Genomic DNA, 16,491 nt, shown 5'->3' on the forward strand with positions numbered 1-16,491 from the left:
TACCCATAATTCAATGCCCCCTGCGCTCCCCCCGCTTTTGGTACGCAATGGTAAAAAGGTTACCGATGGGCCCGGTAGGCCCATTTTTCGCCCTCCCCAGGCTCCAGAGGCATTCTTGGAGCCTGGGGAGGGTGAAAACAGCCTTCCCCACCACCCCCCTGAGGCCCTCCGGAGGCCAGAAATGGCCCATTTCCCGACTTCCAGTGGGCCCGGAAGGCCCGAAAATCAGCTGGCCAGTGCACACATGCATGCTGGAGCTGAGCTAGGGCGACGCTCGCGTGCCCACAGATATGGCTCCACGTGCCACCTGTGGCACACGTGCCATAGGTTCACCTTCATGGGTATAGGGGCTCCTGTTCAAGCAGGGGGGTTGGAAGATAATGTCACTGAGTTTTTTTATTTACCAGCTGAGCTCTCATTTCTGGACTATCAGACTTTCCAGAGTTTGCCAAGAATCCTTATCAGTAAGCTAAACTGCACATGTCCACCCACATTCCTCCACACACACTCTTCTTTGTTCTCTTGCCAAGAAAGGTCCGGCTGAGAAATAGCCGGCACAAACTTTTGCAAAAATGTAACAATTAATTTTATTTAGATAGTTAGATGTTTTATTTTCTTTATAACAAATAAATGAGTTTTTTCGTAGAAGAAATATCTTTGGGTTTTGTTTTCTTAAAGTATGCTTGCAAGGAAAAGCCTCGATCCACTCCTCATAATCAAGGTGCAATTATCCCAAAGGCAGAATGGGATTAATCAGTGCCCTGACACCTGGTAGCAGAGGATGGTTGAATTATGGCTTTTTCCTTGCTTTGTTACTTTGATAAGACCTCTAGGCTAATTAGACAGATTTTTTTTTTGCGACCGAGGAACGCTAATTAATTGTCTGCTAAGATGCTGAAACAGAAGAAAAAGGGCAAAATGAAACTCAGAGCATTCCCTATTAATGATTTCAACCTCTCCTATGAAGAAGAGGCAGAAAGGAGGATTTCAAACTTCCAGCCCCTTGATACAGCCACATGTCTGGAACTAGAAGCCGTGGGAGCCATGGGAGGAGAAGAAACAGATGAAATGCTCTTAAAAAGCATCAGGAGAGAGATAAGAGAGAAACTGCTTTTGAAGATAACGTGCTACAACTGAGGTCAGTAGTGTCTCCTTCTGAATATGCATGCTCTCAAACAGTCCTCCCAGAGCCTTCTGTTTTTGTAACGCTTGGTGCAGAGCCAGATTCTCCACAAACGGCAAAGCCTTTTTACTCCTACGCAGAGAAAGAAACATTTTATTATCCCTCTCAAACCTTCAGGGTCACTCCTAAAGAGCAAGCTATAAGAAACTATCGTGACCAGATAGAAATTTTTGAACAGAAGCTATCCCAGGCAAAAATGGATTTATTTATGCTTGAGCAAGATAAGGGAGAATCTTGTGACTTCAAAATCTCTAAAAGTGCCATTTTGGCTCCTTCTTCTTCGGAGCCAAAGACACACCCCCTGGTGGATTTGGTGTCAGGCCAATCAGAACAGAGAGCTATGCACATGTCACATTTGTCACATGGTGATAATCTCTATTCTCAAATTACAAAAGCCAGGAAAGCAGAAAGAGCTGAGCTGCCCGAAACTAAAGTTGCAGCACCATCTGCTGGTGAAAGTAATTTACTAAAGAAAGCTGAAAGGCATCACAGCCTACATGAACATTTTGAACTATTACAGAAGACTCTATTAGAGATGTCTTCAACTCACTCAGAGATTCAGGGTGCAATGCCACAAGTGTCTCCACAGGCTCAATCTCCAGCACCCCCTGGTGGTGCTGGTGTCCTTTTAGATGGAACACAACAACGCTTAATGCAGCAAAGGCAAATGACTGGGTCTCCAGCAGGCCATGTCAATATTGCAGCTCAAATGCCACAGTAGCCACAAATGCATGCACATGTGCCTCCAGCTGTACAACCAGGGCCAGCTCCTGGTCCACCTCCAGTGCAACAAGTGCCTTTACTTCCACAGCCAGCACCTCAAATGCACATTCCTCAACAGGCATCTTCTGTTGCTCCACTAGCTGGTGAGTCCAAATTAAAGATGTCAGGACAGAATTATAAGGCTTGGGTCAGTGAGATTGGATTGTTACTTTGCAGAGAAGGCACTCACTGTATGATTTTTAATCCCCCTGCTCAGCCATGGTCTCCTGCAATAAGAGATTTAGAAACTAAAGCTTGCACAACATTATTGATGTCCATAGATACTGAACTGCAGGTTACATTTTCGCCTGATGCAACAGCCCAACAAATTTGGGCCCAATTGGAAAATTGCTACAGGCCTGTTTCAATTGAATCTTCATGTTTGCTCATGTCTCAATTCCATGGTTCGAGATTGAAACCTGGTGATCGAATTGGAGGACATTTGACCAAACTGAAAGGATTGAGAAAAGAATTGAGAGAAAGAGGATATCCTATTGAAGATATTCAAATGATCAGCATTATTATTAACTCTTTGAACTATGAATGGAAAGATGCCATTACAAAGATTAACCAAGTTCCTATTGCTCAATGCACAGTGGACAATGTATGCAGACTTTTAATTGAAGAAGAAGCACTTATGTTAGCCATGCCACACTTGAGAGGACCACCTGCATCAAGAGCTCCAGCTAGGCACCCCTTCCGAGGAAGGACCTATGCTCCAAGGATGCCAAGATGCTACATCTGTAATCGTGTGGGACATGCCACCCGGGATTGTCCCCAACGAGTTCCAGCTCCCGTCACATACCAGCCCAGAGGAACAGATTCCAGAGGAGGCAGAGGCAGAGGCAGAAGACAAGGTCGTCGTGGTCCCCGGCATGATCCACAAGCTCCACTCGCCACACTGGCTTTAACCAATGATCCACAACCTCAACCAGAGTACGACAGACAATTCCTGTGGATTTTGGACAGTGGTGCAGCATTGCATGTTACCTACAGAAAGGAACTTTTCACAGAGATGCACGAGCCTGAACCTGAACTACGTGAACTTTATTCTTTTTCCAATCATCCTTGTCAGGTCAAAGGAAAAGGAACTGTTTATGTTGAAGAGCTTGATGAATTCATTCCTGATGTTTATTATATACCAACAGCAACCAGTAATTTGCTTAGTCAGTGTCACTTGTCTAGAATGTTAAAGTTCCAGGTTCACCACCTTGAAAAAGCAAGCTACATAGTTAAAGATGGAGATATTGTTGCTGAAACCATATTAATTGGTGGTGTCTATTACTTAAAGCCAAAGCCTAAAACACAAACACAGGCAAGTATACAAACTCCAAAAAGGGAGAGCACAGGCCCAGAGAGAGATGCTCCAGTGAGAGATCCTGTTGCTGCTCCAAAGGCTCCTAAAGCCAACAAAAAGAAAATTGGGAAACAGGTTGCTCAGAGCAAGCCTGAGGTTCCTCATAAAACTGTTAATGTTGAAAATTCACTAACTGGTAAACCTTTGCATTCTAGATGTATCCATAAATGGCATAGAAGATTGGGGCATGCCAGTTTCTGTGTTCTTAGGAAGATACCAGAGTTCGCAAAAGGTTTGGATCTAAAGGGGTGTAAGGTGTTTTTGGATTGTACTGTCTGCAAAAAGGCCAAATCCAAAGCAGCAGCCATTCCCAAACGTGCTACACGCCTGTCAACACGCATTTTTGATTTGGTTCACACTGTCATAGTTGGTCCTTTTCCGCCATCATTTGGTGGTAGAAAATATTTTCTAACAATTGTTGATAATTACTCTAGATATGGATATGTATATCCTATGAAAGAAAAATCTGAGACTTTTCAGATCTTTAAAGACTTTGCAGCCCTTGTTTCTACCCAACACCAAGTTCGCATCGCCAGAATCCAGAGTGATCGTGGTGCCGAATTCATGTCTCAGCGTTTCCAGGACTGGATGCGTAAGAATGGAATTCTTCATCAGACTTCGGCCCCTTACACAGCGGCTCATAATGGGGTCGTAGAGAGAAGACAAGGGGTCCTGCAAACCATGATGCGTTATCTCCTAGAAGACGTCAACCTTGGTATGATATACTGGGGTGAAGCTATAAAACATGCTAATTACATTGTCAACCATACTTGGAGCAATGTGATGAATCAGACTCCTTTCTTCATGTTGTATGGCTACAAGCCCGATCTTAAAAACATCCATATTTTTGGTTCATATGCTATGGTGAACATTCCCTTAGCTCAAAGAAGAAAAGGAGGTCCAGCAGCAAAAAGACTGAGATTTATGGGTATTGATGATAACTCAAAATGGAGCAAATTTATTGACTCTAAACATGTAATTGTGATTTCCCAATCTGCTAATTTTGAGGAAGATATTGACTGGTCCAGGATTCATTCCAATGATCCTGGAGTTTATTTTCTTAGAGATGATACTGCTGATGCTGCGCAGATTGATGATCAAGATTCCACTGGTTCTTCTCAACCCGATGTTCTGTCTTTGCAAGCCGCGGATGCTGATGCTAGCGATGAATGTGAGGATGAGGACGAAGCAGAAGAAGACTGGACTGTTGCTCTGAGATCTTCCAAGAGGGCCACAAAAGGAATCCCTCCACAACGATATTCTTGGCAACTGACAAAAGCACCCTTGCCTTTGATTTGCAATGTTACATTTCCACCTGATAATTTCACACAAATCAAGCAGCTTCCTGATTCAGAGCAAGACAAATGGTATGAAGCAATGCAGGTTGAAATGGACAGTCTAAAGAAACTTAAGGTGTTTACACCTGCAAAACCTCCAGCAAACAAAAAGATCATTGGCACTCGATGGGCCTACAGAATCAAAAAGAAGGCAAATGGTGAGTCACTATACAAGGCCAGACTTGTAGCTCAGGGTTTCGCTCAATGTTATCCTGAGGACTACACAAATACCTATTCACCGACAGTTCGAACTGAGAGTGTAAAAATCGCTTTAGCAACTGCAACTATCCTTGGTTTAGAAGTTTTCCAGTTCGATGTTGACACAGCTTATCTATATGCAGACCTAGATGAAGAGATCTACGTGAGAAGTCCTCCAGGATTCTGACAGCAAGAAGGGGATACCTGGTTCCTAAACAAAAGTCTTTATGGTCTGAAACAGTCTGGTTTAATGTGATAGTTATGTCTTAATGACAAACTAAATTCAATGGGCTTTATTAAGTCTGAAACTGATGAGTGCGTGTTCACAAAAAGATCTAACAGTGCATATGAGATAGTTCTTGTTTATGTTGATGATATTGTTTACATTGGTCCAAATAAGCAAATGAGTGAAATTTTTGCCAAAGCTTTGCAGAGATACTTCACATTGAAATCATTAGGTCACATTAACACTTATTTAGATTGAAAAAACACAGAAGGGGTTTAGTCTTTCACAAGAAGATAAAATTGAACAAATTTTGCATCATTGCAACATGAAGGATGCTAACACAACAAAGACACCCATGCAAACAGATTTTCATAACTTGACACAAGAAGCAAGTCCTGAGTTTGAGGATCAAACACTTTATCGTTCAGTTATTGGGTCACTGTTGTACATTAGTAGTTGGACCAGACCCGATATTGCACTTAGTGTTAATCTCCTGTCTCGACACGTAGGTAAGGCAAAACAGTTTCATTGGACATGCGTTAAGAAATTATTGAGATACCTAAAATACACTAAACACATGAAGTTATTGTTAGAACCAACACATACTGATTATGCAGAATTATGTTGTTATGCAGATTCTGATTGGGCAAGTGATAAGAAATCATGTAAAAGTACTTCAGGTTATATGATGTTCTTAAATGGATGTCCTGTTTATTGGCAAGTACATAAACAGAATTTTGTTTCTTGTTCATCTACTGAAGCTGAATATGCTTGTGTTTCAGATGCATGCAATTCTCTAACTTGGTTTGATGCTTTAGTCACAGATATCTGGACACACCCGATCAGACCAATCACTGTGATGGAAGACAATGAATCAGTGGTTTATATTTCTGAATCACATTTCACAGGTTCTAGGTCCAGACACATTGACATCCGTTATCAAAACATAAAACATTTAGTGAAAAAAGGTTTTGTTAAAATGCAGTATGTATCTACACATGATCAAATTGCTGATATGCTCAACAAACCACTTCCAGCAGCTCAACATGAGTATCTGCATAAGAAGATGTGCCTTATTTGATGATGTACCTGATATTCGCTCAACTGGCAAAAGAAGGGGATTGTCACTGCGTTTTTTTAATTTACCAGCTGAGCTCTCATTTCTGGACTATCAGACTTTCCGTAGCTTGCCAAGAATCCTTATCAGTAAGCTAAACTGCGCATGTCCACCCACATTCCTCCACACACACTCTTTTTTGTTCTCTTGCCAAGAAAGGTCCGGCTGAGAAATAGCCGGCATGAACTTTTGCAAAAATGTAACAATTAATTTTATTTAGATAGTTAGATGTTTTATTTTCTTTATAACAAATAAATGAGTTTTTTCTTAGAAGAAATATCTTCGGGCTTTGTTTTCTTAAAGTATGCTTGCAAGGAAAAGCCTCGATCCACTCCTCTTAATCAAGGTGCAATTATCCCAAAGGCAGAATGGGATTAATCAGCGCCCTGACATAGAAGACCTCCAAGGTCCCTTCCAAATGTTATTCTGTTATACAGTATCTCCCGTATTTAAACATTGTGTCAGGATGCTCCACTCTTGCTTGTATAAATACCACCCTAAGATGTGTAGCTATTTTTGTATTTACATATTTGCAATTTGGAAGGGTCATTATTAGATGTTCATCCACTTCAATGTCCCAGACTTACTGAGAATGGCTATATTTTTCTCTGCTTTGATAGCCCAGATTCTTTCTGTAACAATATTTTTAGCTTGTACTCCAATTCTACAAGAGAGAGATCATATCTCTTAATATAATTTGTAATTTATACAATCCAAGCAGTCTTTAATTGAAACTTGTCTGTTCTAACATGCAGAATTTTGGGAGTCTGTCAGTTTCCATAGATTTAATTTTATACCAATAATTATATGTCCCAATTTTAGACAAAAAAACCTCCCTCCAATTCAGCTCTGAGGCACAAGCTGAAAATCTTTTATCCACATCTAAGATAGTCATCAGATGTTGTGATTGGGTTGTTTCTAATAGTAATATATTTAGACTCAAAACTTCACCTCTGTTAAAGAGAATGGGGGATAACCTTGAAATTATGCATTTTAATAAATGGGGCAAAAGAAGATGGATAGCTATGATTAAAAAAAAATGTGTCCAGATTTTAGATAAAGAAGTTTTGAAATCCCAATTCAGCCCCACCCCCAAGTTATTTTTCAGGTGATGTGATTGGATTTGTTCTAGTAGTGATAAATTTAAACCAAAATTTCAGTTTGATATAAGAGCGCAGGCAAATCTTGGCTTTATATAATTTATCAAATGGGGCTAAATAAATGGGATAGTTAATTTTTTTAAAAAAAAATCTAATCACTAAACTGCCATGCTCTAGCCCTAAGTGAGCTCCTTTGATGATGAGGGGGCCAAGTTGAAGCCTCAGAAAAAAAATACCTCAAGATAAGGAATGGGGTTACTTGTTCTATTGTCTTATACCATCAAATAGCCATACCTGGCTATCCTGTCATTTTCCGAAGACCATAACTTTTGTGTTTGATTTATTAATAAGTACTAATAAGGTTTATAAGGACAGCAAATAGAATAGGAGGGGTCCTCCTAAAATCCACTTTCATTTCTACAGTTTTAACGGTGTTCAGCTCCAGATTGTTCCATCTGAATCAAAGGGTATATACAGTCTCATAATGCTTTACGGCCCTCTATGGATGTTTATAAAGTCAACATATTGCCCCTCAACTATCTGTGCCCTCATTTTACCAACCTTGAAAGGATGGAAGGAATCAGCCTTGAGCCCTGTCAGGACTCCAGATTGGGGGCAGAGTTTGTCTTATATGTTGTATGTCTTATAAACTTTAGATAAGAGAAGCCATTGGGATTCTTTTCATGAAACAGGGATTTGTACAACCTTGGAAATATCGTTAGTTTGGCTAAGTTGATATAGAAAATAATAATTTTCCATCAGTGCTTCCTTTTGTACAGAAGAACTTGTGATTGGACACAGAGCGCTTCCTAATCTTCACAAGTGTGCAGCAGAAGCCCCCAAAGCAATGGAGAGGCTGTCATGATATGATATGATATGATTGCTTTAATGCTCCCCCCACCAATATCAGTCCCATCACTAGATGACATACCTAGAGTGGCCATAGAGAAAAGCAGCTCTTGAATTCCATAGAGTAGATATGGTTGGATTTATCGCTTACCCATCCTACTGAAATTAATATGTTAATTTCATCGTTGCCCACTGAACAATGCGGATCCCAATCCCAGCCACAACCCTATAATTGCCATGATTAAAAGCAGCCTTTGATTTTCATAGGGAAGATAGGATTAGATCAATTGCTCACCTACCACAACCCCACTCACATTAGCTATAGAAATATAAACCACCAAACCTGTGAGATTTTGTAGGGACCTAGTAATCTTGACATCTGGATGGAGATGTCCTTGTCAGGTCTATCAATAAAAGCCAAAAGATTGTCCTTCCTTCCACAGCTGTAGTTGGGAACATTGGCTTCTCCAGTAGACAGCATGTCCAGCAGTGCATCTGAAGTGCCAATGGTGTTCAAATAATTGTCATGGATGTTGTAGCCAAGTGTGAGATTGTGCAGGAGCTGAGAATTCTTACTGAGAACTTGAATAATGAAAATAAACTGTAGGATTCTAGACTGATCAGAAGACATTATACTGTAAAAGAAAATGTTTTTCATCACCATCAATAGCAACATATATTTTATATAGTTTTAATAGCAACAGCAATAGCACTTAGACTTATATACCACTTCCCAGTGCTTTACAGCCCTCTCTAAGCAGTTTACAGAGTCAGCCTATTACCTCCAACAAGCTGGGTCCTAATTTTACCAACCTCGGTAAAGGATGGGAGGCTGAATCAACCTTGAGCCTGGTGAGATTCGAACTTCCAAACTGCTGGCAATCAGCAGTCAGTAGAAATAGCCTGTACTACTGCATTTCTAAGCACTGAGCCGCCATGGCTCCCAGCTCACGGCTAATATTTTTGTTTGACTAGTGAAAATAAAGCATGCATGTTTGGATGAGTGGTAGATGAACTCCAGTAAAAATGGTCATATTATTATCATCAACAACAGAACCAACAACATTTTTTTCAATCTAATCCAGTTTGTCTTTTGAAGCCTACAGGGCCTAATGCCAATACTGACTCCAAACCCAGAGACAAACGATACTCACCCATCTTCATTTAATTTTAATGAATGTTGGGAATATGGAATTGATACAACCCTCCACCTGGATTAAGAATTGCAAATACACAATTCTTTGGGGCAGTACTAATTTTCATCTGCCCAGTAACCAGGTTTCAGAAAAATTGAATAATTAAGGTAGAACCACCATAAAAGAAAGAGGATGTTTCAAAAGTGACCCAGAAACCAATTCTAAAAATAAGTCATCCTGTATTTCTATAAGGATCAGGAAGTAAATATCAATGGGTAAGTTATATTTGAAATGAATTGGGCAGAGGAAAACTGCAATAATCACTAATTTAAACTAAAGTCAGCATTCAAGTCATGAATTCAAGGTTGAACGGGGAGAGGAAAATAATGTGAACTTATTTCAGATTTTTCTTTCTCTCCCATCTTTGGCTTTCAATCTCTTCCTCAACATAAGACAAAGAAAGCATGGGAATCAAAATGATTCAGGAAAGTAGATAGGGCAGGTGCTGAAATATAAGAACAAGTGGAATAAGGAGAACAAAATGAGAGTGTTAGAATTATAAATGGAGGGAATGCAACTCCATCATCCTGAATGACTTACGAGTGAGACTGACTGGAAGGAGCTGCATTGAAAGTGAATATTATAGGAGATATTTTTGTTGCAGTGGTGATAACAGCAATGAGATGGTCTCCTGGTCTGTAATAGCTCCATGGTTTTTTTCCATCCTGGTGCTTCAAAGTCAGAGGACATTTCATTGTAAGATTCTCAGAGACGGGCAAGGACAACAGTAACACCAGAAGCAGAAGCAGGAGGTCCATAATTCATGGGGATGAATCAATCCCCTTCCTGTTTCTAAACAAGAATAAGAACAAGTCTTGAAGCATTAAATGCACTCTCACAAGAGCCAATGGCTGATTCAGACAGAGACAAGACCAAGGTTCAGCTGGAAAGGAGAGAAACTTAGGTACATTTAACAGCACAGCTCTGCCTATTCTAAAATCCACACAACACAGAGTGTGACCTGAAGCATTTATCATTTCCTATGCAAGATCCCCTCCAGTTTGCTTCAATCTGATGTTTACATAAAAGTCAGACACTGGAGAAGTAGAAGGAGAGTCCTCAAAGAGCAGGATGGTGATAATTACAGTGAGAAGCAACTTTTCTTCTGGGAATCCTGAACTTCTTCCTTGGCTCCATTTGCAGAAAGGAAGCTGATGTACAGCATGTTAGTGAAAAATTACAATGTGAGGGCAGTGTTCTGTAGCAGTTGTCATCTTTCCTGTCAGGACATGTCCAGAAAATGATACTATGTTATTGACTTATGCTGTCCTTCGACATGGTATCATTTCTCCAGAGACTGCTGAATAAGGTCACCCAGAGTTATTTTATTCCCCCCACCCCCTTGACACCAGTGGTGGTATTCAGCCATTTCAGACCGGTTCAACTGAACCGGTAGTGGCGACCTGCAGGTGTGCCCCGTCCACCTGCTTTGTCGTTATGCCGTCCTATTTAGCCACGTTTTCTAAGCCGCCCACATGCGCGGAAGGCCACAGGCATGCTCATACTTTTGGTGCACAGCGAACCACTTATAAAATGATATGAAACCCACCTCTGCTTGACACCAAGAAAAGGAGGAGATATGGTGGTGCAGTGGTTAGAACGCACTATTGCAGGCTAATCCAGCTCCCTCCCAAGAGTTCAGTCCTGACTGACTCAAAGTTGACTCAGCTTTCCATCCTTCCACAGTCGGTAAAACGAGGACCCAGATTGTTGGGGACAATATGCTGACTCTGTAAGCTGCTTAAAGAGGGCTTTAAAGCACTATAATATGGTATTAAAATCTAAGTTCTATTGCTATTATCTTGGTCCCTTGTCAGAAAGATTGTTTCTTGTTTGGAGAGAGGGTACATTGATATGTACACTGTAGGAAGTTAGCACTCACCCCTCTCTAAGGAAAATGAAATATTCTAGCAAATATTAAAAAGGCAGAGTATTATATTTCCCTAAAGGAGAAACATGTTTCTAACGACAAACTCAGAGCCTCAGCTCCCTGCCCCCCACCCCCCCAGCAGTTATTTTGGTGCCAACCTATCTACAAGACAAAGGCTAGGCCAGTTTATCTTCAACACAAAAGACATGGCCCTCAGGACATGAGCCCTCACTCAAGATCCAAACCAGGTCAAAGCCATTACACCATGATAGGAATTGCCCAAAGCCCCTTCATTACATCATCACCCAGCAAGATTCAACCAAGTTTGGGACTCAGGAAAGCCTACAGAGTTGCCCCTGCATGGCTCCATGGGAGTCTGACACCCAATCAGGATACAAGCTCAAATTCAAAAGCTCGGAGAGGGTATAAAACTCAGGCAATCTCAGCATCTCTTCCCTTTTTTTCTTCATCCAACATCATCAAGGCATGTGATCCTGTCCACCATTAAAAACCAATGTTTTTTCCCCCACTTGGAACTGAACCCAGATAGACATTTCCGTCAACAACACCTTGACATAAAAGGGACAACTGGGGGGGGGTGAGTTAGAGGGGGTAGCAGGACTATCCTTATGGTGATATGCAGAAGATGGGCCATTCTTGGGGAGGTGTGATCTTCTTTTTGAATCCATTCCCATTTTACAGACCTCGGCTTTTACTCTTAGTGTCTGACTACAAGATTGTTTGTGGACCTGGATGAATATATAGCTCTTAAGGCCAGTGCCACAGTCCAGAGTGTGAGCTAAATGGTGTGATTGTCCATGGACAGGATCTTTCAATCTCCTCATGGGAGAGTGTTTTCACAGGTCCAGAATATTGGTCCTGAATATTGTTAGATGTTGCTATTTCACGAGAGAGAGAGAGAGAGAGAGAGAGAGAGAGAGAGAGAGAGAGAGAGAGAGAGACAGAGAGAGAGAGAGAGAGAGAGAGAGAGAGAGAGAGAGAGAGAGAGAGAGAGTTTGTGAAAGGGGAGGGGCCTTCATAACAACTGCAAAGTGAAATTGCACATCTGTCACTTGTCAGGCCTAGAAGCCATCTTTTTTGTTGGATCTTCACACATATACTACTGTGGGAAACTGGAAGGGGGGAATTGTGTGGAGCCAAGGTGATGTATAGTCATAATAACATTCCTTTCTCAAGGAGTCAAGATCATCTTGCCCTACACCTGGGAGGCTGGAACTGGGAGGCATCTCCAGTTGGGATGGTGCTTGGATTGGACCATGTGATGGACTTGTGGGTGTTGAGCAGGGACTTGAACTTTCCTTTGGGTGGAGAAAACCTGGAAACTTTCAGATTCGGGTTTTCCCATATGTGCCAATATGACATCTTTAATAAAATGTAACTTTGAAGAAGCTCAAGTTGTCTTTCGTTGGGGCTGTTACTTGGAACCCTGGTATCACTTTTTCTGTGGTGGGCTTTATCATCTTATAAGTAAGACGTTTGTGAAATCATGAACTCAAAAGTCAATCATCGCCTCTGAATAGTAAATAATGACAGTAATGTGACTCCATTTCTTGAAAAAACTAGCAGGATCAAATCAGTCATATTTGATGTGGCATATGACAAAACAACAAAAACACAGAAACAACAAACCTTTATCCCTGCTCTTTTTGGAGGAGCATGGGGATAAAGTCAAGGTCCATTGGAGAAGTTTGACAATCCCAGATACTGGCTCCTTTTCTGGAGAACCTCTGATGGAAAAAGAGGAAGGGAGTTTTATCGCTTTGAAACGGAGGAACAAAAATGTAGCTGACTGAAAAAGGATGCTAAGAAAGTAGTGTATATAAAATATTCTTTCTTTTATATCAGAGAGGGGAAAAAGTATATCTTCCATACCAGATGTCTGTATGATAGTTGGTGTGATAGAGTGAGAAATCCAATTCTTGAAAATAAAGCTTTGGATATAAGCACTGTATATCTGTTTGGTTGCAGGCATTGCAGATCTGCTCAGAAACTGCACCTCTTTCTGATGACTCCTACACCATGGGGAAAGACTATAGGGTGATATGCACTTACCTGTGGGATTTTGTAGGTGGCCAGCATGGTGACTATTGGAGAGGAGATGTTTGTCTCAAGGTGTCAATCCTGAAGCTGACCTGATTGATGCCATTTTGACAGCTTCAGTGATGCCACAACGGAGCTGAGGGATACAGGGGGTGGGTGGGATTTGAGATAGCTGGGATTTTGTAGCCAAAACAAAATACTTTGTCTTGGGAACCAAGGACATTTTTCACACCTGGTCAGAGGAAGGCGGAGTGATGTTGTTGTTGTTGGGGTCAATATGCTGACTCTGTAAACCAATTAGAGAATGCCGTGAGGCACTGTGAAGTGGTATATAGGTCTAAGTGCTATTGCCATTGCCATCAAATGCTGGGGATTTTGATGTTGATAGCATCAACTTGTCTTGTTTCCTTGCCTTAGATTAGCAAAATGGAATGAAACAATTTTTGTCCAATGTCCAAGTTCCCAGTGGGGTAAAAGAGGCAAGGATTATTCTAATCAAGACTGGATGCACTTCGTGTTGATACCATTGGAAAATGTGCTTTGGAATTCAGGTTTAACTTGCCATGGTTGGGCAGGTTTCTAATCTGTGATGTTCTTAAACAGTAAATACCTAGTCAGAGTTATCCATAGTTGTCTTTCATGCTAAGGAGAGAGAAGAATAGGTCTTCTGCTCCTAGGGAGCAAGTCCAAGGCTTTCAATTCACATGAAATCATAATGACTGTTTTGATGTGCCCTAATGCAAAAAGAAGAAGAAGCACTGAAACATGACTTGAGCCAAAGAAAAGCCCTTCCTCATCTTGGAAGAAATGAGGGTGTCAACTCACACAGCATTTCTAGTCTGCTCTCGAGTTGCCATGGGCAGCAAGGGGGGAGCACATTCCATGCAAACCTTCTTCCAACACTGGATCTCAGATTACCAAAGCCGTTTTGTGAGGCGTGTTTCTACAGCCTGCAGGAGTGCCTTGTTGGAGAATGTGATTTATGACACAGACTGAGAGGAAGGGGGAAACCAGGTCAAAGGTGAGCCATAACTTATGTGCGGCAGAGTAGACCTCACTCGAGTAGATGCTGACATTCTGCTCCTAATAAATCATTGGATTTCTTTTGAAACTTGGCTTGAAACTCATGAGTTAATTAGGGCATCTGTTGGAACCTTGACAGAGGGACAATTTGAAAAAGAAAGTTACTTAGATTTGGTCTTCAGCTTATCACTTCATATGGAGCATCCTTGAATACTATTGTTTATCCTGATTGTTAGTTGCCTTAAATCTCTCTGGGAAAAAAGAGGTTCCAAATTTAACTAATAATAACTCTATCTTTTCATGCCAATGGGTATTACCTAATTGTGGTTTTTCAACAGAAAGGGCCTTTTTTTGGATACCTAGCTTGACCTTAGAAACTCCTCTTAACCATTATCTAATGGAGTTTCAAGATAATCATATTCCACTGCTGGAATGGCCTGGGAATAGCCCAGACCTTAACCCAATTGAAAATCTATGGAGCTGACTAAAGAAACTCGTTAGTCAGAAGCGACCCAGCAATAAAACCCAGTTAATAGAAGCAATCATTCAATCTTGGCTTCACATTATAACAGTTGCAGAACTAAAAGACTTGGTTCACTCCATGGGAAGAAGTTGTAAGGCCGTAATTCATGCTAAAGGTTACCCAACTAAGTATTAACTGACATGGTGATAATTTTTGTTTATCTCATTTTTTCTATGGTGATATTTTTTGTATATCTCATTTTTTCTATGTGTTTCACTTTTCTTCTTTATAACTGCTTTTCTACAGTAATAGCACATCCTTCATAAAAGTTATTGCATTACATTCTTGATTAAATTATCATTCCATTGATATATAATGTTAAGGTACTACTCCCAAAAAAGTGGAGTTATTAGCTAATTTTAGAAAATACACTTTTCCCAAAAGGTTTCCACAATTTTGGCCACTATTGTATATAATATAATATATATATTAAGTACAAGAGGGAAGAGCAGAGAATGGACCTTCAGATTTCCTTCCTTCCTCTGTTTTGGATTTAGATCCCATCCTTTCCCTATGATTGGGTGTGGCAAAGACGGTCTCTAAGCAGCTTCCAGAGAAGGTTCACTCTTCCTGCAGGTCCCTAGTCGAGTCTAGACAGTGAAGCCTCAGGGATGCTCTCCTGCCATTTTCTATCTTAGATGATTTCCCATTCACATATACAGTAGTGGCCAAAATTGTGGAAACCCTTTGGGAAAAGTGTATTTTTGAGGTCTGATGGCTAATAACACCACTTTTTTTTTTTTTTTTGAGTTTCAAGATAATCATATTCCACTGCTGGAATGGCCTGGGAATAGCCCAGACCTTAACCCAAATGAAAATCTACGGAGCCGACTAAAGTAACTTGTTAGTCAGAATGACCCAACAATAAAACCCAGTTAATAGAAGAAATCATTCAATCTTGGTTTCACATTATAAGAGCTGCAGAACTAAAATACTTGGTTCACTCCATGGGAAGACGCTGTAAGGCCGTAATTCATGCTAAAGGTTACCCAACTAAGTATTAACTGACATGGTGATAATTTTTGTATATCTCGTTTTTTCTATGTGTTTCACTTTTCTTCTTTATAACTGCTATTCTACAGTAATAGAAAATCCTTCATAAAAGTTATTGCATTACATTCTTGATTAAATTATCTTTCCATTGATAAATAATTTTATAGTTCCAAACAAAGTGGGGTTATCAGCTAGTTTTAGAAAATACACTTTTCCCAAAAGGAATTCCACAATTGGACCTCCGGATTTCCTTCCTTCTCTGTTTTGGATTTAGCTCCCATCCTTTCCCTATGATTGGGTGTGGCAAAGACGGTCTCTAGGCAGCTTCCAGAGAAGGTGCACTCTTCCTGCATCTCCCTGGTCGAGTCTAGAGAGTGAAGCCTCAGGGATGCTCTCCTGCCATTTTCTATCTTAGATGATTTTCCCATTCACATAGGTGAATGCTGAAAGCTTCACATTTGGGATACAAAGGGAACATATGGCTTGTTTGGATAGGAGACCAATATGATTCATGGCTGTTTTCCATTTCCTTATCTGGATCAGGTCTTCACAGAGGATGTTGAGCCTTTCAGGTGCTGTTTTGCAGCAGTTTTTGGACATGTCCAGAAAGGATGTTAGGATAGTTATGACTGAACACAGAGTCATGGAACTCTGAGATCCCATAAGATCTATGAAGTCACCTAACACCTCCAGAAA

The sequence above is a fragment of the Pantherophis guttatus genome, chromosome 2, assembly GCF_059756535.1.
Source record: "Pantherophis guttatus breed Tessera chromosome 2, ASM5975653v1, whole genome shotgun sequence".
Taxonomy (NCBI): Eukaryota; Metazoa; Chordata; class Lepidosauria; order Squamata; family Colubridae; genus Pantherophis; species Pantherophis guttatus.